The sequence below is a fragment of the Pongo abelii genome, chromosome 1 (genome assembly GCF_028885655.2).
Source record: "Pongo abelii isolate AG06213 chromosome 1, NHGRI_mPonAbe1-v2.0_pri, whole genome shotgun sequence".
Taxonomy (NCBI): Eukaryota; Metazoa; Chordata; class Mammalia; order Primates; family Hominidae; genus Pongo; species Pongo abelii.
The window spans coordinates 112,145,111-112,168,855 of record NC_071985.2 but is presented as its reverse complement, the minus strand read 5'-3'; the positions used below and the strand labels follow the sequence as shown (position 1 = coordinate 112,168,855).

Sequence of the window (23,745 nt, the reverse complement as noted above, 5' to 3'; positions counted from 1 at the left end):
TACCACCTCAGAATTGAATTCCCTGCATCTATCACAGAGAAATAGAATCTTATGTTCACACAAAACCCATGTACTTAAAGTTTATAGCAGCCTTGTGTTTATAGCCAAAACTGGGGAAACAATGTATGCACGACTTTCATGAGGTGAATGGTTAAACAAACTGTGGTATATATCCATAGCATCGAATAGTCCTCAATAATCTTTTTTAAAAAACAGCCAACTATTGATAACCACAATAACCTGGATGAATCTCCACAGAATTATGGTGAGTGGACAAAGGGTAATCCCAAAGGTTACATGTAGGATTCCATTTAAGTAACAGTCTTGAAACGAATAAATTATAGGAATGGGGAATAGATTAGTAGTTACCAGGGGTTACGGAGGGAAGGAGGAGCAGCACTGAAGAGACAGGGTCGTGGCTATAAAAAGGCAACATGATGAATCCTGATGTTGATGGAAATGTTCTATACCTTGCTTGTATCATTGTCAATCTTCTGGTACTGTGGCATTTGCAATACATTTGGAATATTTGCAAATATTACCATTTTGGAAATATTACCAAAATGTTACCATTGGAGGAAATGGAGTAAGGGGTACAAGGGCCCTCTCTTTTTCTCTCTGAGTTCTTAAGATTGTACATGAATTATTAAAACACAAAGATTAACTTTTTAAAAACCTAAGTATATTTCTCCTTGATTGATCATGCCTTTGCTTGGAAAACATTAAGGTAACAATAATTTTCCCAACAACTTTTATTTTCTTGAAGACAGTTTTAACAAAAGTTGTGCTTAGGGCTTTTCCTAAAAGTTTAAAACTTCTTTTTTAAAAATTAATTAATTAATTTATTTATTATTATTATACTTTAGGTTTTAGGGTACATGTGCACAATGTGCAGGTTAGTTACATATGTATACATGTGCCATGCTGGTTCGCTGCACCCACTAACTCGTCATCTAGCATTACGTATATCTCCCAGTGCTATCCCTTCCCCCTCCCCCCACCCAAAAGTTTAAAACTTCTACTAATCCTTACTGTTCTTCTTTGAGAACCCTCCAGGTTTTTGTTTTATGTATTTATTTTACACCTTTCAAAAGCATAGAGACAAAAACCAGCAACTGGCGTATTATACTATATTAGTCTGAATTCTCCAGAGGGCAGGATACACACACACACACACACACACACACACACACACACACAGAAACAGAGAAGCCCAAGTTCTACTCTAGACCTAGGAGACCTAGTAAGCTCTAGACCTAGGAGAGTCGAATATAGTTCAAGACCAAGTCCAAGGCTTAAGGCAGAAGACTGATGTCCCATCTCAAAGACAGTGGAGCAGAAAAACTTCTTTCCTAACCCTTCATCCTATTTAAGCTGTCCATGGGTTGGATGAGGCCCACTCACACTCGGGAGGGCAATCTGCTTCACTCAGTTTACTGATTCAAATGTCAGTCTCTTCCAGAAACGCCCTCAGAGACACAGTGAGAAATAACGTCTAACCAAATATCTGAGCACCCCCTGACCCAGGCAAATTGACACAAAAATTAATTTTCACAAATACTTTCAATAGAACTAACTAGTAAATGTAGCATCGTGTCCTGCCTGTTTATCCCGTGACAATTAATATAATCGAGCGTAACATTGGCTTCGTTCCCTTACAGTAGCAACACGTAGGAGTTTCGTTTAATGTGAGGATAATTTTGACCTTATGGAGTCTCTCCCTACCCCATCTACCACTGCCACTTGTTGATTGTCATTTTGCTATGACTATCTTTTACAAAATATCAATAAGCTCTATACTTTGGTAATGTAAGTTTGAATTTCATCCTGGCTGCATAAGTCACTTTCCATTTTGACAAAGCCTAGAAATATTTGTGTCCATTTCCTTGAAAATAGGTAATGGATACCTATTGTGGGGCCCACTCTCAATCTCATGGTTTTGTTTTCATTCAGGTCTCAATAGATATGCCTCGGCAGCCTGAAAGCCATTGAAAATGGCCCATGGCCTTGTCCATCTAACAGAATCTGGTAAAATCCTGGCCATGGAATGGGGAGATAGAAAGTGAGAACCACCAAACTCAGCACACAACGACTGTGTTTAAACCTCTGCGCTAAGAGATGATCAGACTCTATCATGGCTTCTAGTAGCATAAGACCATGTCCCACGAATGACCCTAGGCTCCCATGACAATGCCTACCTAAGAAAGCTCAAGGCTGCCAGGGGAAATTACTTTAGTTCCAGCCAATACCTGCTGATGATGGTAGGTTCAGGATCTTTCTTTCTTACAGCACTTACTAAGAAGAGAATCCTTCCTCCATCCCTTTGAGATGTGTGTGTATCTCCTAGGGACTCAAGTGTGTCTTTCCCCAGGATCTGAAAGCCATTCCTTTGAGGTGTAGTCCTCAGGAAGGACTGAGCCTCTGTCTTCTGGTCTCTGTGGGAGGTTAGAATCCTAACATCTAATATTAATATTGCCAGCTGGCAGACACAGCTGGCCTGATGAGGCAGATGTTTAAAATGACCAATCTTTTGTAATGTTTCACTTGTGCCCTGCCCCCTGCCCTCTCCCCTGCCTCACTCTCCGATTAGAATGCCATCACCTCTGCACAAAGGCGATGGAGCTCAGCCCCTTCCTCTATGGTCAGTAGTTACTGAATAAAATCGGTTTTCACCACTTTGACTAATGTCTGATTTATCTTTGACAAAATAAGTGCCAGTGATTGTTTTTAGCAACCTGGCAGCTGCAAAGAGAAGCACAGACATGGCAGGAGAGGGAGGGATCACCTGACTCTTCTCATTTCATAGGCATCTATTCCTGCCTGGTGTTTATGAGCCTGAGACTTGGCTGGGCTGCCCTGGGGTATCACTTCATGGCTCTGTGGCAAGACTTGAATAGGTTGGTGGCGACACTTGGTGTGACCACAGCCACCTTCAAAGATGCCATTAAGTGTTCACAAGAAAATGAAGGGAAACATAGAAAAACTGATTTTGAAAGCTGTTGCGTCTCCCCCTTCCTCATTCAAAGTATGTATGATATTGCTGTGTGATGTTAGTTGGACTGCGATTTAGCACAACAGCTGTTCTAATAATTCGCAGTTTCTCATCGAGTTAAGCCTACCTGATAAGGAAGCACACTTAACGTTTATTGATTACCCCCATAAAATGAACAATACATCCAACAAGGCTTCTACCAAAAATGTTATTATTAACCTCATTTTTATACTAAGGAAAAACTGGGTACAACACAAATCTTCATCAACAGAAGAATTTAATGCCGACTATTATATAGTCATAAAACGATCCCAGAAGTTCACTGCATAACATCAAAACCAGGAACCCACACTGGTGCCACTGATGGCAGAAAATCATGACACAAAAATAAGAGAGACGAGAGATAGAAAATGTACTATAGCCATAGTAGTGGGTAAAAGCCAAAGAGCTCAGTTTCTACTCATGATGTTCAATAGAAGAACCAAAGGAACATGAGCCCATAGCTCTAAGGGTCCAGGTCTGCACAAGGTGCCTGTTGGGCGCAGGGTTCTGTTGGCTCCAGTGATGTATCTCAGGTAGGCTAATTTTTACAGATATAGCCCTTGTAAAAATCTATCAAAGAATAATAAAGGGATAGCTATTTGCATGCTAATTTACCATTGTAGAGGAGGGAGAACAGACATTAGATTGTTTTTGTCAAACAAAAGCAAAACCAAGATTCATGAAGGAAAGAGGAGAAGAAAAAAATTGCCTGGGACCTTTATGATTTTGCTCCCCTTGGATAAGAGACTTGACAGAAAGCTTTCAAAGAGGTCACTGTGGCCCGTCTTCTCCGGACCCACGACACTTGGTCACCACAGAAAACAATTACAGATGTTGGAGGACTTTAAAATATCCTAGAACTTTAGCAGTTCATCCTATGCCACAGAATCTCTGTGTGATGTCCACCATGTCCTTCTGTTGTACACTCCTTCAGTTAAGCCAGGAGGATGCCTCTCCCCTTAGTGGAATATCATACATCGATGTGTAGAAAGTTTGTTGTGCCGGCAAGTAAATGACAAAAGGGACATTGATAGAATTGGGAAACAAATTGGAATGTGATCTGTTATGGCTCCCATGGAACATAAATTTGCAGAATGTACTCAAATTAGAAGCATTAAATAAATGCTGTAATGCAAAAATGGCACATCCTGTTCTCTACACTACAGAAATATCTGCAGGAGTGACCAAAGATACGTGTGCAAGTATGGTAGAGATTGCAGCATCATTTGTAATCCTAAAACCATGAAACTCACCTCATTTCAAAAACATCTTGAAAAGGATTAAATAAATCATGCACAAACAGAGGAAGAAATGCTGTTTTCACAAACAATGGCGAGGATTGTTTGTGAAATCAATGAGGAAGACTGATTCCACTGGTCACATTATTAATAGAGCAATCAGTAAACCCAGGCACATCCTGGGGATAGGATACTACTGTAATAGGTCTCCTACTATTAAACATGAAAAACTCGAGGCACCTTACTCCCCCAAGCCTTCCATGAGAGCAAAGAAGATCTTTATCACACCAGAAGTGAGTTCCTGTCTAAGGTCTCTGGGATTCCTGAGTTTGACAGGTGTAAAGCACCATGGCCCTTACCAAGCCTCAGACTTAAGGTGGGGAAGAGGACCTGTATGTCTCTTGATTAGGCTGGAGTTGATTGTGCATCAACAGAAACGGGTTAAAACACAAAGCGACTCGTCCCCAGGTGGGCTTGAACCATCAACCTTTTGGTTAACAGCCGAACGTGATAACCAACTGCGCTACAGAGACCGCTACTGCTATTTCTACGGAGCGCTATAGGCAGGGCACACTCACCAAACTGCCCCCATCCCTTCTGTCCTGAGGGCCCGCCTGGCAGGACGGAAAACCGGAGACATGAGAGCGGTAAGTTGCGCTGATCGGGTTGCATACCCGCAGGTTAGGAGATTCTGGAGCCAGAAGGACACCCTAATGGCCTTAGCCCGCCCTGCCCTTCGCCTGCTTCAGAAGCCCCCGGAAACGCCCCGGTCTGCGACCCGCGCCCGAGCCGCCTGGGGGCCTAAAGGAAGCTGAACGCCTGGTGGGCTCCCAGGATGGCTCTTCCAGTTCTTTGCGCCGCCCTCACCTAGCCACTTTCGGGGCCGCTGGGGAGCTTCTGCTGCCATCTTCGGTTCCTGTGTTCCGCTCGGGGGCTCCACCAGGGCAGGGATGGTGGTGAGAGTCGCTCGTGGTTCCCTCGCGGGGAGCAGGGTCTGGCACTCACCAGGGCGCACGACTAGGACTTGTCGAATGAATCCATCCTTGCCTTTAGCTTTTAGTCCTTTGAAGAATCCTGAGAATGTAAATCATGAACTATTTTTCTATAGGGAACTTTTTTGTTTTGTTTTGTTTTGCGACAGGGTCTCTCTTGGTCGCTCAGGCTGAAGTGCAGTGGTGCAAAAACGGCTCACTGCAACCTCGACCTCCCGGGGCCAAGCGATCTTCGTGTCTCAGCCCCCAAGTAGCTGGGACTACAGGCGCGCGCCACGACGCCCGGCTAATTTCGTATTTTTTTATAGAGACAGGACTTCGACATGTTGCGGAGACTAGTCGCGAAGGGGAAGTAAACTCTTTCTTAAAGAGCGTTTATTCCGATTCATTTGTCGGCATCCCGTGGGGCTGGCAAGGGTCGAGGCCTCCAGTGGCCTCTTTTGCCACCCTGAGCCGTGGAGCTGCGGAGGCTCAGCTGCGCTGTTTTTGGGTGCGTGCCTGGGGCAGGAGGCCGGGAGCTGGGCAAGGAGTTAACCCAACAGGGAATTGCCAGGAGAAGGGCAAGGAAGGAGATAGGGGCGTTGACACGGCAGACGAAACTTCCCAGTAGCTTTGTGCAGCGGTAAGGACTGCACAAGGGGGAGATGAGAAGTGTTTTTTTATTGTAGCAGAATGGGGAAGAAAGGAAGGAAAAATGTAGAGACATCAAGGAAGAACAAAATCTACGCGGACCCTTGGGTCTCCAAAACGGAAGCAGCCCTGCGTTAAGTTTAAAGAAGGAGCCCAGCGTGCTTCAGCTCCTGTGGCTCGCGGTGATCGTATCGTGGTTAGTACTCTGCGCTGTAGCCGCAGCAGCCTTGGCTAGAATACGAATCACGGCAATGTCCCTTCTAGGGTGTAGTGCTGTTTTTTCCCTTTCGCCTCCAATCTCAGCCTAGGCTGCGCCGTTGACCTGAGGCTAGAGAGGTCACAACTTTCCTGTGGCTTCGGAGCTCTCCGTAGTGGCGAGAATAGAGAAAACCCCTACCCTGCACGCCTAGGGGTCCGGTTATCTCGAAAGACTTTTGCCTCCTCTCTGAGCAAGTACAACACCCAAAAGGTGAGGTGCCCCCTCTCAGTCAGCCTTATTGGAATCTTTTACTGTTCACATGATGTGGCCGTACCTGTTTTTCTGGCTCAGATATTTCAAAAATCCATGGGGCCTTTTCAGGCCAAATCAGAAATGAACAAGAGAAGATGAGAGTTCGCACTCCAACTACCAGGGGTATTTTAAGTAAAACCTATAGAATACAATAAAATCTAAAGTTAATGACATTCCCCAACCCCAATTTTTAATTTTGCTTTTATTTATTTATTATTTTTTTGCTACCAGTAAATGACTGAAGCATAATCCACAGAGACCAAAGTGCACCAATCTTAAGTGCGTGGCCCAGCGCACTTTGACAAAAGAAACCATCACCTAGATCAAGTTACAGGACATTTTCAACAGACCAAGAAGTCGTTAGAGCCCCTTTCCAGTCAATCCTCACCCCATCTCCACTTAGGCAATCACCATTCTGATTTCTATCTCCGTGATTTACTTTTGCTTCTTGCAGAAATCACGAAAAAGACTATACTGATTTTGACTGTTTTTTCTTTTTAATGCAACAATGGTTATGAGATGCTTCCATTTTATGACATGTCTCTCGGCTCTTGGCTGTTATTGATGAGTGTTATTCCAACATGTGAGTATACTACAGTTGATGGACAATTGGGATATTTCTAGTTATGGCTATAGTGAATAAGGTGTTTACACATATTCTACTATGGGCCTTTTTATGGACCTGTGCCTTCATTTCTGTTGAGTATAAATGTAGTAATGGTATGGCTGGGTCATGAAGTAGGTGTATTTTTAACTGTATCAGATAGAAACTATCAGACAATATTTTAGAATGGTGGCACTATTGTATTCTCGCTCTCTCTCTTTTTTTTTTTTTTTTTTTTTTTTTTTTTTGAGACAGAGTCTTGCTTTGTCACCCAGGCTGGAGTGCAATTGCAGGATCTCCACTCACTACAACATCCGCCTCCTGGGTTCAGGCAGTTCTCCTGCCTCAGCCTCCTGAGTACTTGGGATTACAGGAGTGCGCCACCAAGCCTGGCTAATTTTTGTATTTTTAGTACAGACAGGGTTTCACCATGTTGGCCAGGCTGGTCTTGAACTCCTGACTTCAAGATCCGCCCGCCTCAGCCTCCCAAAGTGCTGGGATTACAGGCGTGAGCCATCGCGCCCGGCCTATACACAAACTTTTGTATTAGAATAGAAAAGTTGAGAAGATAGTTCACAGAATGGAGTAAAGAGGATGAAATGGGTTTTTGGAAACCATTCACATTTTAAAGTTGTTTTAGGCCGAGCGCGGTGGCTCACGCCTGTAATCCCAGCACTTTGGGAGGCCGAGGCGGGCGGATCACGAGGTCAGGAGATCGAGACCATCCTGGCTAACATGGTGAAACCCCGTCTCTACTAAAAATACAAAAAAAAATTAGCCGGGTGTGGTGGCAGGTGCCTGTAGTCCCAGCTACTCAGGAGGCTGAGGCAGGAGAATGGCGTGAACCCGTGAAGTGGAGCTGGCAGTGAGCTGAGATCGCGCCACTGCACTCTAGCCTGGGCGACACAGCAAGACGCCGTCTCAAAATAAATAAATACATAAAATAAAATAAAATAAAGTTAACACCTCTCACCCCCAAAGAACAATGTATGTTCTCCAAAGACATCCCTTTATTAAAATATGCAGAGAAAGTGTAGGATAAAAGAGCATATACTAAACTCCTCAGAATGTGTGTCTGGAAGTAGACAGGGGAATGGGAGTGGGATGAACAGAGAAAAGAAGGAAAGACAGTAAGGTCCTTGCTGAGAGCAGCCACCATAATGTACCCTGAGCTAAGGTACATGATTACCTTCTTCCTGTGCACCTGAGATCTAAGAGAATATATTAACAAAGCAGGGATATGGAATTTCAAAAACACTACGGGAAAACAAAAAATTTACCCAAATAGAACAGTCTAGTTAAGAAAGGCAGGAAGAGGCCGGGCGCGGTGGATCACGCCTGTAATCCCAGCACTTTGGGAGGCCGAGGCGGGTGGATCACGAGGTCAGGAGATCAAGACCATCCTGGCTAACATGGTGAAACCCCATCTCTACTAAAAATACAAAAAAATTAGCCAGGCGTGGTGGCGGGCGCCTTTAGTCCCAGCTACTCCCGAGGTTGAGGCAGGAGAAGGGCATGAACCTGGGAGGCAGAGCTTGCAGTGAGCCGAGATCATGCCACTGCACTCCAGCCTGGGCAACAGAGCGAGACTCTGTCTCAAAAAAAAGAAAGAAAGAAAGAAAGAAAAGGCAGGAAGAGATTTTACAAACAAAGCAAAACCACAGAAATCATACAATGAGGTGGTGGGAATGAGACTAACTATGCCCATCATCTCCAACATAACACTAATTACTGCTAATTATAATGGATCTAAGTCTCTCATATTGGATAGAAAAGAAAATGTGGGCTCTAATGGTTCAATGGCAGAAAAGGGTTAAATATTCAAAGCAGTGCACATTATTATTATTATTGTTATTATTATTATTATTATTATTAGAGACCGAGTTTCACCCTTGTTGCCCAGGCTGGAGTGCAATGGTGTGATCTCAGCTCACCGCAACCTCCACCTCTCAGGTTCAAGCGATTCTCCTGCCTCAGCCTCCCTAGTAGCTGGGATTACAGGCATGTGCGACCATGCCCCGCTAATTTTGTATTTTTAGTAGAAATGGGGTTTCTCCATGTTGGCCAGGCTGGTCTCAAACTCCCGACCTCAGGTGATCTGCCCGCCTCGGCCTCCCGAAGTGCTGGGATTACAGGCATGAGCCACTGCACCCAGCCTATTATTATTATTATCATTATTTTGAGACAAAGTCTCGCTCTGTCGCCAGGCTGGGGTGCAGTGGCCAGATCTCGGCTCACTGCAACCTCTACCTCCCGGGTTCAAGGGATTCTTCTGCCTCAGCCTCCTGAGTAGCTGGGACTATAGGCACGCGCCACCACGTCCAGCTAATTTTTGTATTTTTAGTAGAGATGGGGTTTCACTATATTGGCCAGGCTGGTCTCAAACTCCTGACCTCATGATCCACCCATCTCGACCTCCCAAAGTGTTGAGATTACAGATGTGAACCACCACACCGGGTCAAAAGCAGTGCACGTTATCTTTAGCAAGCTAACACAGAAACAGAAAACCAAACACCGTGTGTTCTCACTTATAACTGGGAGCTGAATACGAGAATGCATGGATAAATGGGGTTAGGGGGTAAGGACAACAGACACTGGAGCCTGTTGGAGGGTGGGGGTTGGGAGGAGGGAGAGCATCAGGAAGAGTAGCTAATGGATGCTGGGCTTAGTACCTGGGTGATGGGATGATCTGTGCATCAAATCACCACGGCACAGGTTTACCTATGAGACAAACCTGCACATCCTGCTCATGTAACCCTGAACTTAAAATAAAAGTTGGAAATAAAAAATGTAAAAAGGAAAGAAAATAAACAACAACAACAAAAAGAATGGTGCAAATCTATACCACGCTCATTATAAACAAAAGAATGAGAGTGAAAACATGAATATCTGACAAAAGTAAACAGCAAAAGAACGTTTTATGTTAACTAGAGGAGTAATATCCTAGTATCTACCTAGAATCAAACGGAACTGTTTTTCCCTGAAGTGGCCTCCTTGGGTGGCCGACCAGGGTGAGGTGAAGGGAAGAATTCTGGGAGTGAAATGTCCATTTATTTCCTCTTGTTTTGGTCTCTGTAAGGCATAAGAAGTTAAAAGCAAGATCTGATCCCTGGCGTTTTCCAGGAACTCGAAAGAGGTGTAGGAGGAGAGAAGCTCAATTATCACCCTGGTCTCCTGGAGTATCCCAAGCACAGTCCCAAGAGTTCAGCTTCTCAAACTCGAGTTCCTGGGTCCTGAAGGCCTTTTTGGGGAAAGTACTGATGTTCGTGTCAAGGTTGGGAGGAAAGGGTTTGGGAGGAACCAAGCAACAGGGAGGCAAAGAGAAGACATCAACAAGCGAGGCAAGAACTTTCCACAGGCTCACACTGGATACAGGACCAGAGACAGGAAGCTCGGTGAATTTCTGATGTTTTCCTACAGTTTTGTTATGAGTTGCTTCAGAGCCTACTCAGAATAAGGCTTTTTCAAGTCAGCTCTTTTAATGTGAAGCCATAACTTTGTGATATTGCCTGATGCAATTCTCCACTGCGAGCCATTGCTCTAGGTGTCTTTTTTGTTTGTCACATCTTCCAAAGAGAACACGGTGAAAATCTTGACTCCTGTTCCCAAGTCTGTGTCTTAACTGTTTCCAAGGCTGCAGAGCTCGGGGGTCAGGAGGCATTGGCGGTTCAGTGGTAGAATTCTCGCCTCCTACCCAGGAGACGTGGATTCCATTTCCGGCAAATGCAGCGTCCTGTCTTTGTGCCCTGTGGTTTTTACATTTACTTACAGTGCTACGCTAATAAAGAGAAAAAAAGGAGCAGGGGGTGGAGGGAACCACTGTATAGTCCTTGGGTTCTTTCCGTAGCGGAATTTATTTTTCTTTTATTTATTTATTTTTGTTTGTTTGTTTGAGACAGAGTCTCGGTCTGTCACCCAGATTGGAGTGCGGTTGCGATCCTGGCTCACTGCAACCTCCACCTTCCAGGCTCAAGCGATTCTCATGCCTCAGCCTCCCAAGTAGCTGCGATTACAGGCACGTGTCACCATTTCCTGCTAATTTTTGTATTTTCAGTAGAGACGGGGTTTCAGCATGTTGGCTAGGCTGATCTTGAACTACTGACTTCACATGATCCACCAGCCTCGGCCTTCCAAAGTGCCCCGGAGCGGAATTTGTGTAAGCCGAGATTTTGCAGAGACTGTCTTTGAAGCAGCCAGTGGGTCTGGTTGGTCTCTGCGTTTCTACATATTTGGCCCTAAAACCGGCGCGACTTTTATCGTCTCTGATGTTGGATCCCTGCAATACAAAGAGGTACCTGGTCACTGATTCTCTACTCGGACCTTGGATAGACCATTAGACCACATCTCGCGATGGAGTGCGGCTCAAGAAATGACATTCCCGGCCGGGCGCGGTGGCTCACGCCTGTAATCCCAGCACTTTGGGAGGCTGAGGCGGGCGGAGCACGAGGTCAGGAGATCGAGACCGTTCTGGCTAACACGGTGAAACTCCGTCTCACACGGTGAAACTCCGTCTCTACTAAAAATACAAAAAATTAGCCCGGGGTGGTGGCGGGCGCCTGTAATCCCAGCTACTTGGGAGGCTGAGGTGGGAGAATGGCGTGAACCTGGGAGGCGGAGGTTGCAGTGAGCCGAGATCGCGCCTCTGCACCCCAGCCTGGGCGACAGAGCGAGACTCCTCGAAAGGAGAGAAGCTGTGGAGTGGGGCGGACACAAGCAATGGTGGGGAACTGGGGCCAGGGAAAGGTGAGGCGTGTGGGGAGAACCCGTGTGCAGATGAGGGGAGCTGCGGAGAGGGGCCTCGGACCTTCCTGTCGAGGAAGGTCCAGTCTTTGGTGGTCTCAGCAAAATGAAGGATGGGCCCCAAGTGGAGAGCAGCACGTCCCCAAAACTCATTTCTATCACCCCTGTTTGTTTTACACTCCACCAGGCAAATCTTCCGTCCACGGGATTCTTTTTAATGCTTCTCTTTAAGTAGCGTGGTGGGGAGGCCATGGCAATCATTAGCTCTGGAGGCCTGGGGAGGACACTCTGAAGAGGAAAGCCCCGCGATCATCCGGTTTCACCCCTGTTTTCATCTACTCTTTTCCTCAGCGAAGCCTATATGGGTCCCAGATGTCACATCACAGCTACCGCATTGGCGGGTTAAGAGCCGTTGACAAATCTCTTTCGGGAAGGGGTAAGAAGCGCAGCTGGCCCAGAGCCATGGAGAGAGACGCAAGAGCAGAACCAAAAATACTTTTCTCCATCTTGTTCTCTCTCTGCTATCGGTGAACATTAACCTTCCACACACACCGGGTCAATACTGCCGTGGTCTCTACAGGAGGTTTACCATGTTTTACAGTTCCCGTAAGCCATGTTTTCTTCTCGCTTCTACAGTTCTTCCAGGGTTGAGTTTCAGCAGCTAGTCAGCAGTCCAGGCTAGTTCAACATCCTGGTTCAAAATCATTTGTCTGGTTTTGCTGCTAGGGTGAAGCTTGCCTCCTAGACCAGAGTTAAGACGTGTTCCCTCGGCTTCTGTTTTCTAGAGAGAATTGATATAGTTTCTTTCTTAAGTGTTTGGTTGTGAAACCATCTAGACCTGGTGCTTTTTTCTGGAGGATTATTAATTGTTGCTTCAATTTCGTTAATAGATAGAGACCTATTTAGGTTATCTATTTCTCCTTGTAGAGTTTTGGTCAACTTTATCTTTCAAGTACTTGGTCCAATTCATCGAAGTTATCAAATTTGTGAGCAGAGAATTGTGCATAATAGTCCTCTACTATCCTTTTAATGTCCACGAGATCAGAAGTGAGGGTCATTGTTTTCTTTCTCAAATTAGTAATTTGTATCTTTTCTCATTGTTTCTTGGTTCACCAGCTAAAAGTTTATCAATTTTATTGGTCCTTTCAAAGAACACTCTTTAGGTTTTTTTTACTTTTTTCTATTGATTTCTGGTTTTCAATTTCCTCGATTTCTGCTCTAGTGTTTATTGTTTCTTGTCTTCCACTCACTTTGGACTTAATTTGCTCTCGTTTTCTTTGAGTTTCCTAAAGTGTCAGTTTCGATTATTGATTTTAGATCTTTATTTGTAATATTTAATTTTTAAAATCCACGATTATTTTACTTTCTGTGCAGTAATTTTTTTAGTGTACTATAATTTTGTTCTTGTTAAAATCTCAGTTTTTTGTTATGTACCAAGGGTACATGTGTAGGATTGTTACATGGGTATATTGGGTCCAGGTAGTTCGCATAGTACCCAATAGCTAGTTTTTCAACCCACTCTCCCTCCCTCCCTCCCTACCTCATGGTAGTCCACAGTGTCTATAATTCTCAAGTTTATGTCCGTGTGAGCTCAATATTTAGGTCCCGTTACTAAGTGAGAACATTCAGTATTTCATTTTCTGTTTCTGCATTAGTTTCCTCCAGATTATGGCCTCCTGTTCTATCCATGTTATTGCAAAAGACATGATTTCATTCTTTTTTATGGGTGTGTAGTATTCCATGTTGTGTAGGTACCACATTTTCTTTATTTAATCCACCATTGATGGGCACCTCGTTTGATTCCATGTCTTTGCTATTGTGAATAGCCTGGTGGTGATCATAGGAGCGCATGTGTCTTTTTGTTTTAATGATTTACATTCCTTTGGGTATATACCCAGTAATGAGATTACTGGTTGAATAGCAGCTCTGTTGTAGGTTCTTTGAGAAATCTCCAAATTGCTTTCCACAGAGACTGAACTAATTTACATTCACTCCAAGGGTTTATACGCTTTCTCTCCACAGCCTTGTCAGCATCTGTTGGTTTTTTACTTTTTAATAATGGCCATTCTGAGTGGTGTGAGATGGTATCTCATTGTAGCTTTGATTTGCATTTCTCTGATTATTAGTGATGATGAGCATTTATTCCTGTGTTTGCTGGCTGCTTGTATGTCTTCTTTTAAGAAGTGCCTGTTCATGTCACTTTGCCCACTTTTTAATGGGATTTTTTTTTTCCTGTTGATTTTTTAAAGTTCCTAATAGGTTTTGGACATTAGACCTTTGTCAGATTCACAGTTGGTGAATATTTTCTCCCATTCTGTAGGTGGTCTGTTGACTCTGTTGATGGTTTCTTTTGCTGTGCAGCTCTTTCATTGAATTAGGTCCTACTTGTGAATTTTTGTTTTTGCTACAATTGCTTTTGTGGACTTGGCCATAAATTCTTTGCCACGGCTGATGTTGAGAATGATATTTCCTAGGTTTTCTTCTACACTTTTTCTGCTTTGAGGTCTCAGTATATATTGTGTCATCGCAAATGACAACCAACCACAGACTAATCATTACAAGCCAAGAAAGGGAACTTATTGGTGACCAGGAAAAATGTCTAACAAATGAAAATTAGTAAAAGAGATTCCTGGGTGTCTTTTTCTGTAAAGTGTGGGGCATTGTTGTCTGTAGAGTTCAGCAAACTTTTTCTGTAAAGCGCCAGGGAGATAGGAAGTATTGCAGGCTTGTGAGCCGAGAGGCAAAATTAAGGATATTATGTAGGTGCACATATAACCAGGAAGAAAGCACATTTCTATACCATTTTCATTGATGACATTCTAAACTAACAATAGTAACTGAGTAGAACTTCTCAGGTGGTAAATGTTCTTTGCATTGAGAGCCTAGGCTCAGCTTTCCTAGGCTCCCTGGTGCAGCCCTCCCTTTCCACCCCTCAGGCTGTTTCCTCCCTGTTTTCCTCAAAAGAAGAATTCCAAACAAAAGATCTACTACCCTGAGAAGCAGTGAAGTGCTCCTGGGGCCCATCAAGGCCACACAAGTTAAGGAGTGGATGGTCTTGCCCCAGCTATGGCTCAGATCACCTTTGCAGGATGACATTGTGTTGGGAGATGGTCATCAGAGCCAGGGCCATGGAAGATGCTGTCAGGAGGAGATGAGAGGACTGGTGCCCAGGGGGAGAACTGGCCAAGCACCTCTGCATTCAGCCTCACAAAAATCTCAAGGGGATGTAGAAATGGGGACAGGGTGATTGGAAAACCCAAGCAAGGTTTTGAGGCCCTGAGCTGATCTCTGTTTTTCTTCCTACAACCTGCTGCACATGCTATTTTCTCACCTCTGTGGGTGGAAACTCCATCCTTCTGTATGCTCAGTCTAAAAATCTTTGAATTTTCTTTGATTGCTGATCTTTCCTTCACATCCTATAGCTGTTTAATCAAGAATTCACATTATGCTGGGCAATCAGGTGTTGTCCTTAATCGACACCATCCTTTCCACACCCCACCCCCCCGCCCAGTTAATAAAACTTGTAAAGTCATTCTCCTGATAAAGACAATAGGATTTCCATGAAATTGCACAATTTTAATCCTTCCTGGATGCATGACTCACATAAGAGCACTGCTTTTGTTTACTACCATTTTCCCCTACTTTTATTTCATACCTGTTTGACCTGCAATCTTTCCCATAAACCAGGCACTTCCGCTCAGGTGTGCTTTCCTAATTGTAGAATGAGCAATAATAGCAGCCTTGCTAACAACTTCTTCCTGGCCCCACCACCAGGCAAATGTCATAGGATTTAATAGGTAAAGAATCATAGGATTGCTGGGAGCGGTGGCTCACGCCTGTAATCCCAACACTTTGGGAGGCCGAGGCAGGAGTATCGTTTGAACCCGGGAGGCAGAGGTTGCGGTGAGCCTAGATCATGCCACTACTCCAGCCTGGGCAACAAGAACTAAACTCTGTCTCAAAAAAAAAAAAAAAAAAAAAGGATCTTAGGCTCATCCCTATTACTTGGTGTTATAAAATGAGTTGTTTTCCTCTGAATTCATATGTTGAAAGCTTAACCCCCAACTTGACTGTATTTAGATATGGAGTCTTTAAGGAGGTAATTAAGGTTAATTAGACTATACAAGTGGGGCCCTAATCTGGTCAGAATGGTGTCCATATAAGAAGAGGAAGGGCATCAAAGAATCTCTCTCTTTCTCCACACAGGCACAGAGCAGAGGAAAGGCTATGGGAGCACAAAGCAAGAAAGTGGCCTTCTGCAAGCCAGGAAGAGAGGCCTCCTCAGAAACCAACTCTACGAGCACATCGATCTTGGACTTTTGGCCTCCAGAACATTGAGAAAATAAAAGTCTGCTGTTAAACTACCCAAACTTTGGTATCTTTCTATGGCAGCCTGAGCTGACTAACACCTTGGTACGTGGGCAACATTCACCTTATTGGGCTACATGATGAGAAGTTAAAGTAACTTTAGCAATAGGCACCATTTGATTTCATTGTATAGATATTGTGTCTTTTGCACTGATTTTGCCTTTTTTAGTTGTATGTATATTGATGCCTGGGCCTAGCATTACAAGACTAGTCGAAATGGGAAGAAAGAAAAGAAGGTGGGAAAGATACCAAGTTCCATAATTGCATCCTCTACCCACATCCAGTTCTTAGAATCTTTTCCAATGGAGGCTGCACCTTGTGTACACTCAAATTCAATCTGAGCACACAATCATTTAGACAACCAAGGCAACTTTTCCAATTTTCAGCATCACACGCTTGGGAAAACAAGTATTTCAATCACTAATTTAAATATTCATTGAGATAATTATTCTGAGGTTGATGAAAAATATGGTGTGTCCATGCACTGTTGCCTTCTCCTGGGTCAAGAATGATGTCTTTACTCTGCTGGCTCACATTTGACCAGAAATTGGAGTCCCAGCAAATCTTAGTAGTCACTTAGGAAGCCTATTTTAAGATAGTCCCAATCTCAAACTTGTTCTAAGACTAGTATGCTGATTGAGGAGAAAGAGCCTCATGACGAAAATTCAACTAGAGCTGTGGATGACAATTGTGTGTCTCACTACTGGTCTGGGCCCAGGTTTCCCATGAGCACCTAATGAATAGGCTCATTTGCAGGGATCGTCAAGGTGCTCACTATGTCTACCTAATAGCCTCAAAAGAAGTGATCAGCTAACAGAATTTGTGTAGTATCCTGAAGGGAAATTAATCCAGAAATAGAGGAAAAGAAGGATTTTTTAAAACAGACAAGTGATTCAACAGTTGTTTAAGATGCAGAAAGCTGTAACAGACAGTTGTTCCCACTCTAATGACAAGAAAAAGCTGTATGGTCTGCGAAATCATATGTGTTTTGATCCCACCAGAGAGCTGAAGTTGCAAGGCCCCTGGGTCAGCTGAAGTCCAAAGCATGAGAAAATCCCCTATAGAAAGACAACCACATGAAGCAGTTCATCTTTGACAGATAATGGAAGGAAAAGGTGACAGCCATAAATGTTCATTAGAGAAAATCACTGAAGTTTTCATCATTTCTTAAAGGCCAAGTGTGAACTATTGTGACAGCTTAGAAACTCTGAGAGTCCCAGATACATAGCATGGTTTTGCCCATTTGCTGGGTCTTTCCTCCCACATCCTTAGTGCTGACAAGACACATGTGGCAGGGAAAGAGAATTTCTCCAGCTTGCCACAGTGGTGGAGGCATATAAGTCATGATCACATGGTCGACTACCACCAGAGTACAGGCACAAAATCTGGTTGCATCTCTCACATAAGACAAAAGGCATCTACCACTGATGTTGGAGCTAGGAACTCATCTAACCCTTGGCCCCAGGGATAGGGCAACTGCTGAGGTAGGGTTAGACACAAAAACTGTCTATATTAGACAAGGGGAGGAGATTTGCTCTTGCCCAAGACTTCCCATCATTGAAAGGTAGTGTTCTGCTACCCCAAGGGGATGTCACAGGAACACTAGGACTAAGGCATCCATGGCCTGAGGTTTGATACACATTCGATGCAATCAGTAATGTGAGTTGGTGTCAACCAATCATTTGAGTTGGTTGCAGACCCTTTCCTTTAATGAAGAAAAACTGTGATGTGGGTACAAAGTTTCCACGTTCAGAAAGATTGGCCTTGTCCTTACGGATATTATATTGATTGGATTTCTCTCAACCTCCTTAAGTTGTGTTTACCATTATTAAAATTAAGTGACATTCACTTGGATGAAGTGGTAATACAAACAGGTTGTGAGATTTTCTAGTGATTTTTGATCCCAAGCCTTGTATCACTGTTGGGCCTTCATGTGTGTACTTGAAAACAAAACATGTACAATTGTTGCACTAGTTTGAAGATTTTAATGGTGAAAGCGACCTCATCAGTAATCAGTACCGTATCTAGAAACCAATCTTGGAAATATGTGATTATGCTCTTTTAAAATAGCTGAAAAGAAGGCTGGGTGTGGTGGCTCATTCCTATAATTTCACACTTTGAGAGGCCAAGTTGGGCAGATCACTGAAGGCCGGGAGTTCAACATGGCGAGACCCTGTCTTTACTAAAAACACAAAAATCAGCTGGGCATGGTGGTGCCCACCTGTAATTCCAGCTACTCAGGAGGCTGAGCAAGAGAATCCGTTGAACCTTGGACTCGAAGGTGGAGGTTGCAGTCAGCTGAGATCCTGCCACTGTACCCCAACCTGGGTGACAGAGGGAGATTGTGTCTCAAAATAAATAAATAAAATAGCTGAAAAGAAATGACTGTGTGTTTAGTCTCACTTTGTTCTTGTTTTGTTGTACGGTATTTAAATAAAAGGAGATTATTTATCCTCATACTGAATTTCCAAAACTGATATTTGCATTTAGCATTTTGTTAAATGACGGAGAGAAAATTTAATTGTCTTACTCTGAAAAGTTTGGCACAGGTTCTGTCACATTTTTGATGCTTTCGATCACAGTTCTGTCATTAGAATGCTGGCAACTAGTTACATGCAAGGAATTTGCTAACCACTTTAATACAATGGTTTGAAGTGCTGCAGGCAGTAACTACTGGACAGCAGATCACAGTGACATGAGAGAGAGAAATAGAACTTTCTGCGGTACAAATGTCCTGTGAACTAATCCTTGTGCTGTTAGCTTACAGGGCTTAGACTCCTGGGTCTGAAAAAGGCACATACTTCTGCTAAATCTTGAATACTGATGCCAATGAATGCCTCGTCTTCAGACCCTGGGGAAGATGACAATCAAAATGAACTGCTTTCATGAGAAACGGAACCAGAAACTGAAACCATTTAATCCCTCTAGACCCAATAATTCCACCTGCCCCCTTTTCCTCCTCATGCCCCCTCTTCCTCCTCATGCCCCCTCTTCCTCCTCATGCCCCCTCTTCCTCCTCGTGCCCCCTCTTCCTCCTCGTGCCCCCTCTTCCTCCTCATGCCCCCTCTTCCTCCTCGTGCCCCCTCTTCCTCCTCGTGCCCCCTCTTCCTCCTCATGCCCCCTCTTCCTCCTCATGCCCCCTTTTCCACCTCATGCCCCCTCTTCCTCTGGACAGAAGAGCTATGCACATGAGAATTGTAAGGCTGGAGCTTGAGGGATAAGTCTAGTTCAGAGACTTTCTTTTCTTTCTCTTTTCTTTTTTTTTCTTTCCTTCCTTCCTTCCTTTTTTCTTTCTTTCTTTTTTTTTTTTTTTTTTTTTTTTTTGCATTTTTGGTAGACACAATGTTTCACCATATTGCCCAGGCTAGTCTCTAACTCCTAAGTTCAAGTGATCCACCCACCCTGGCCTCTCAAATTCAGAGATTTTCTATAAATTAGACATTACAGCCAGAAGCACACTGATGCAAGGCCAGCAACTGGACCAACGTATCGGAATAACAGGGTTTTCTTGAGTATTCATCTGCTCTTTCATAGAAAAGTATAAAAGGTCATGAAAGGTTTTTGAAACTCTTACCTTATGGTCGAACTGATTATAATTAAATTTGTGTATAAGATTTTATTAAAATTAGCTTTAACATTTTAATACACCACACAAAGGAAAAATTTGGTTTTCTCTTAATCAAAATGTTTGTGTAATATTAATAAAAGTTATTAATTATTTTCAAACATTTTTAAAAATTTGTATTTTAAATTTTATTTAAAAAAATAAAAATTATTAATATTAATACAAATAAAACATTTTTGTTTACCTTTTGGCTAAATGATTGACTATTTTAAGGTGACCTGTGATCCTATTTTGTGATATCAAGTCTCTCAAAACTTTGGCAAACTTTCTAAGAGTAAAATTTCTATATTGAGCCTTTTGGACCTCAAATTAACTCTTTGGATATGAGGTTCTTGAAGTCCAAGAGAGATATATTAGGCTTCTTAGGCTTAATTATTATGTAAAATTATGCAAGAAGCATTGTCAAATCTGAGGTGGTGTATCACTTCCTTTGGGTTCTATTGACACAGATGTGTTGTTAATGTGTGTTCCAGGATTGTGTGACATTCCTAGAGTTCTGCTATGCTGTCAGTAATAATTATGATTATTATGTTAAATCGTTGTGTGCCACAGAAACAACCGAATTCGCTTGTCAACTGTGTCTATAACCATGGCTGTCTTAAGGCTTTTGTCATCCACAATTGTTTTTTTGCTTTGATTCTTCTCAAAAAGTGACTTATAATCAGTTACAGTCCAGGCCTTGCTTCTTTGGGGAAGTCCATGAAAAGGACTCTTGGATGCAGGTTTCTGATAACGTTCGAGATCGTGCCGTTGAACTAAAGAGAAAATTTCCAGGGCACTAATAGAAAGGCTGATGTGTTCATAAAGATTACTAGCCCACTATGAAGCAGAGCAGGAGCTGATTGCATGGATTGAACTAATGGAGGACTGAAATAAGTTTTTAATGGTCTTTGTTTGTTTAAAACATTGTTTATTCTTCAAAGCCTGGAGAACTTTTGTCATGTTGAGCTATTTATAGCCTGCAACAATTGAGTAGAATAGTCTTCTAAACAGAATTTGAGGCATATTTTTCTCTCTCTGCCGAATTTCTCCAGAATGTGTAAACTGAATATTCTTAACTCATGATGATGTGTTTGTTTGCATAAGTTCAATAAGATTCTGTTTTCTTTTATAACAGGACACAGATGGAGGAATTGGTAATCTTCCCAGGGCTTTGCCTGAAATGGTGTTGTGAAATGTTCCAGCAAAGCCCATTTAGGAAAACCTATATAAACAAGGATTCTTGCTGCACTTTGTGTGGGTAATCAGGCCAAGTATATGGGACTGAAGCTTCTTTTGCAGGTAGGTTGGTCCTGCTGTGTTTTGTCTTTAGTAGAAATGGGGAACTGGAGAGAGGAAGATTGTGTTTCAGGAGAAACTACAGTATTAGATGAATGTTTGATTCCTGGGTGGCCATGCGGTCACCCATGGTGTGGAGCTGCTCAGGATGCCCTTTCTCCACATGACAAAGCCAGAAAGATGCATGACCAGATTCCCCATGATTGAGGAGCTGACAAATAGAAAGTGGGGACTGAAATCGACCCAATAGTCCCACATCAGTGTTTTTGGGTAGACTTAAAAATGGACCCTTCTGGTCTTAAAGCTTGAAACTTACATTTGTTTTATCTGAGTTCCTTCCTCAGAAAAGGACCCTCAGCCTCCCAAAAAGCATCATAGACCTGAAACTCAGCAGATCACAGCATCCAGACAATGAGATGCCAGTCCCCTCACTCATCATGAGTGCTTCCTCACCCTTCCCTAGTTCCTCTTTTCCCAGACATAGTTATGTTTCTTCCCTGCTACATAAACCCCTCATTTTAGTTGATCAGGGAGATTGATTTGAGACTGATCTCCCATCTCCTCAGCTGCAGCACCCAATTAAAGCCTTCTTCCTCGGCAATACTCAATGTCTCAATGATTGGCTTTCTGTGAGCTGAGCAGCAGGGCCTAAACTGAACTCCTGGGCTTTCAGTAACGATACATGTACACTTTCTAGACCGCAATTAATGGGTCATGAGATATTGAGAAATTAGAATGGCATCAACTTAGCCAATTCTGAGAAAACACACTGTGCTTAAATGTCAGGGCCCTGCCTCCTGACCTCGACAGTATATGGTTGATTTTGAGTCATAGCAGGTGAGTATGGCCTGGTTTCAGTGTTTTATAGAAATATAAAACATGGCTGATCGCATTTATTTTAAATCCAACAAATCTCCACTTCTGGTGAGAAAATTTTTTTAAAACCAACCAACCAAACAAACATAGAAGAATATGAATTAAAAAATAAGGGATTCCCTGCTTCTCAATCTCACTTGATTGCTGTCTTCTGTTATATACTACAGGGAGGAAAGGGGCAAGGCGCCCAGGAAGTCCCATGTCCTGTTTTGAAAATCATCTGGCCTCCTTGGGCAAACAGAAAACAGGGAAAGCATAAAGAAAATAACAGAAATTTTGCAGAAATTTCATCTCCGGTCTGGGGGCAGTGGCTCACACCTGTAATCCCAGCATTTTGGGAGCCCAAGGTGGGCAAATCACTGAAAGTCAAGAGTTCAAGACCAGCCTGGCCAACCTGGCAAAACCTCATCTCCACTAAATATACAAAATTTAGCCAGGCATGGTGGCCCACGCTTGTAATCCCAGCTACTGGGGATTACAATCACTTGAACCCGGCAGACGGAGGTTGCAGTGAGGGGAGATCGCCCACTGCCACTGCACTGCACTCCAGCCTGAGCAACAGAATGAGACTCTGTCTCAATGAAAAGAGAGAAAGAAAGAAAGAAAGAAAGAAAGAAAGAAAGAAAGAAAGAAAGAAAGAAAGAAAGAAAGAAAGAAAGGAAGGAAGGAAGGGAGGGAGGAAGGGAGGGAGAGAGAAAGAGGAAGGAAGGAAGGAAGGAAGGAAGAAGGGAGGGAGGGAGGGAGGAAGAAAAGAAAGAAAGAAAGAGAAAGGGGAAGAAAGAAAGAAAAGAAAGAAAGAGAAAGAAAGAAAAAAGAAGGAAAGAAAGAAGAAAGAGAGAGAGAGAGAAAGAAAGAGAGAGAAAGAAAGGAAGGAAGAAAAATTTCACTGCGGCACAGGAAACTCTATGACCGAGGCTTCAACGGCTCTTCTCTGGCCCTAAACTCACAGTGGATTTTGCCTCATTTTCCGAGGTGCAAATGAAATGATAGAAGTCGATCAAAGGAGAGGGCAGAGAGAAAGCAAGAAGGATGGCTCCTTCCTGCAGGTCCACCTTCCTCGAGTGTTGCTTGTGGGATAATAGAAATGCCTTGACACGGTTGAGTGGGAACTATTGCTACTTATTAGGAATTCAGACACTTACAGAAAGTTTACACTGTGAGGTTCCATGGTGTAATGGTGAGCACTCTGGACTCTGAATCCAGCGATCCGAGTTCGAGTCTCGGTGGAACCTTTATGTTTAATTAGGACGGCAACGCCGTGTTTTACTACCTAAATGAAATGGGGATTCCGCTGACGTTCAGAAGCTCTTCGCTGCGGGCCTCCGTGTCCCTTCTGCTCCCGCTGAGCCTCGCGATGTACCCCGCGCTCCTGGTCCCCTCTTCGTCTCCCTCTTCCGTGTTCGGGGTCCCAGAAACCGGGTTCTCGCAGTGGCCCGGACCACAAAGAAATTGCCGAATCATCCAGTCGGGATCAGCGAGCCTGCAGGGTCCCCTTCCTGGGCCAGCCTCCTGGCACCCAGCAATCGGAGGCCCGGACACCCCCGCCAGGGACCCAGCGACCCAGCAAGTCCCCACCCGCTCTCAGGGCGACCCTGGGCCTCGGGGTGACAGGTCTTCACTAAAAAGGCTGCCGCCCCTCTATTCTAGACCCCGAGATTCCTCTCACTCGGGAATCTTGTAATGGCACCCATTGTCTTTTTGGTAAGTAAACGGTGGCGTGAGAAATTCTGATGGGGTTAGCTCAGTCATTGGAGAGTGTGTCTCAGTTTAGGATCGATGGTTCCAGACCTAACTTGGGAGTAGCACTGCTTTATACAGATGGCCCATCTGATTCCGAATGTTAATTTGT

General features: G+C 43.7%; 1 protein-coding gene and 1 non-coding gene across 2 annotated transcripts in view; one reads left to right on the top strand and one right to left on the bottom strand.

Moving 5' to 3' along the window:
* Positions 1–23,745, bottom strand: part of LOC100447686 (neuroblastoma breakpoint family member 12) — a 2,265,351-nt gene that overhangs the window by 23,550 nt on the left and 2,218,056 nt on the right.
* Positions 23,057–23,128, top strand: TRNAQ-CUG (transfer RNA glutamine (anticodon CUG)). Its single transcript has one exon. It is a non-coding gene; the product is annotated as a tRNA-Gln (tRNA).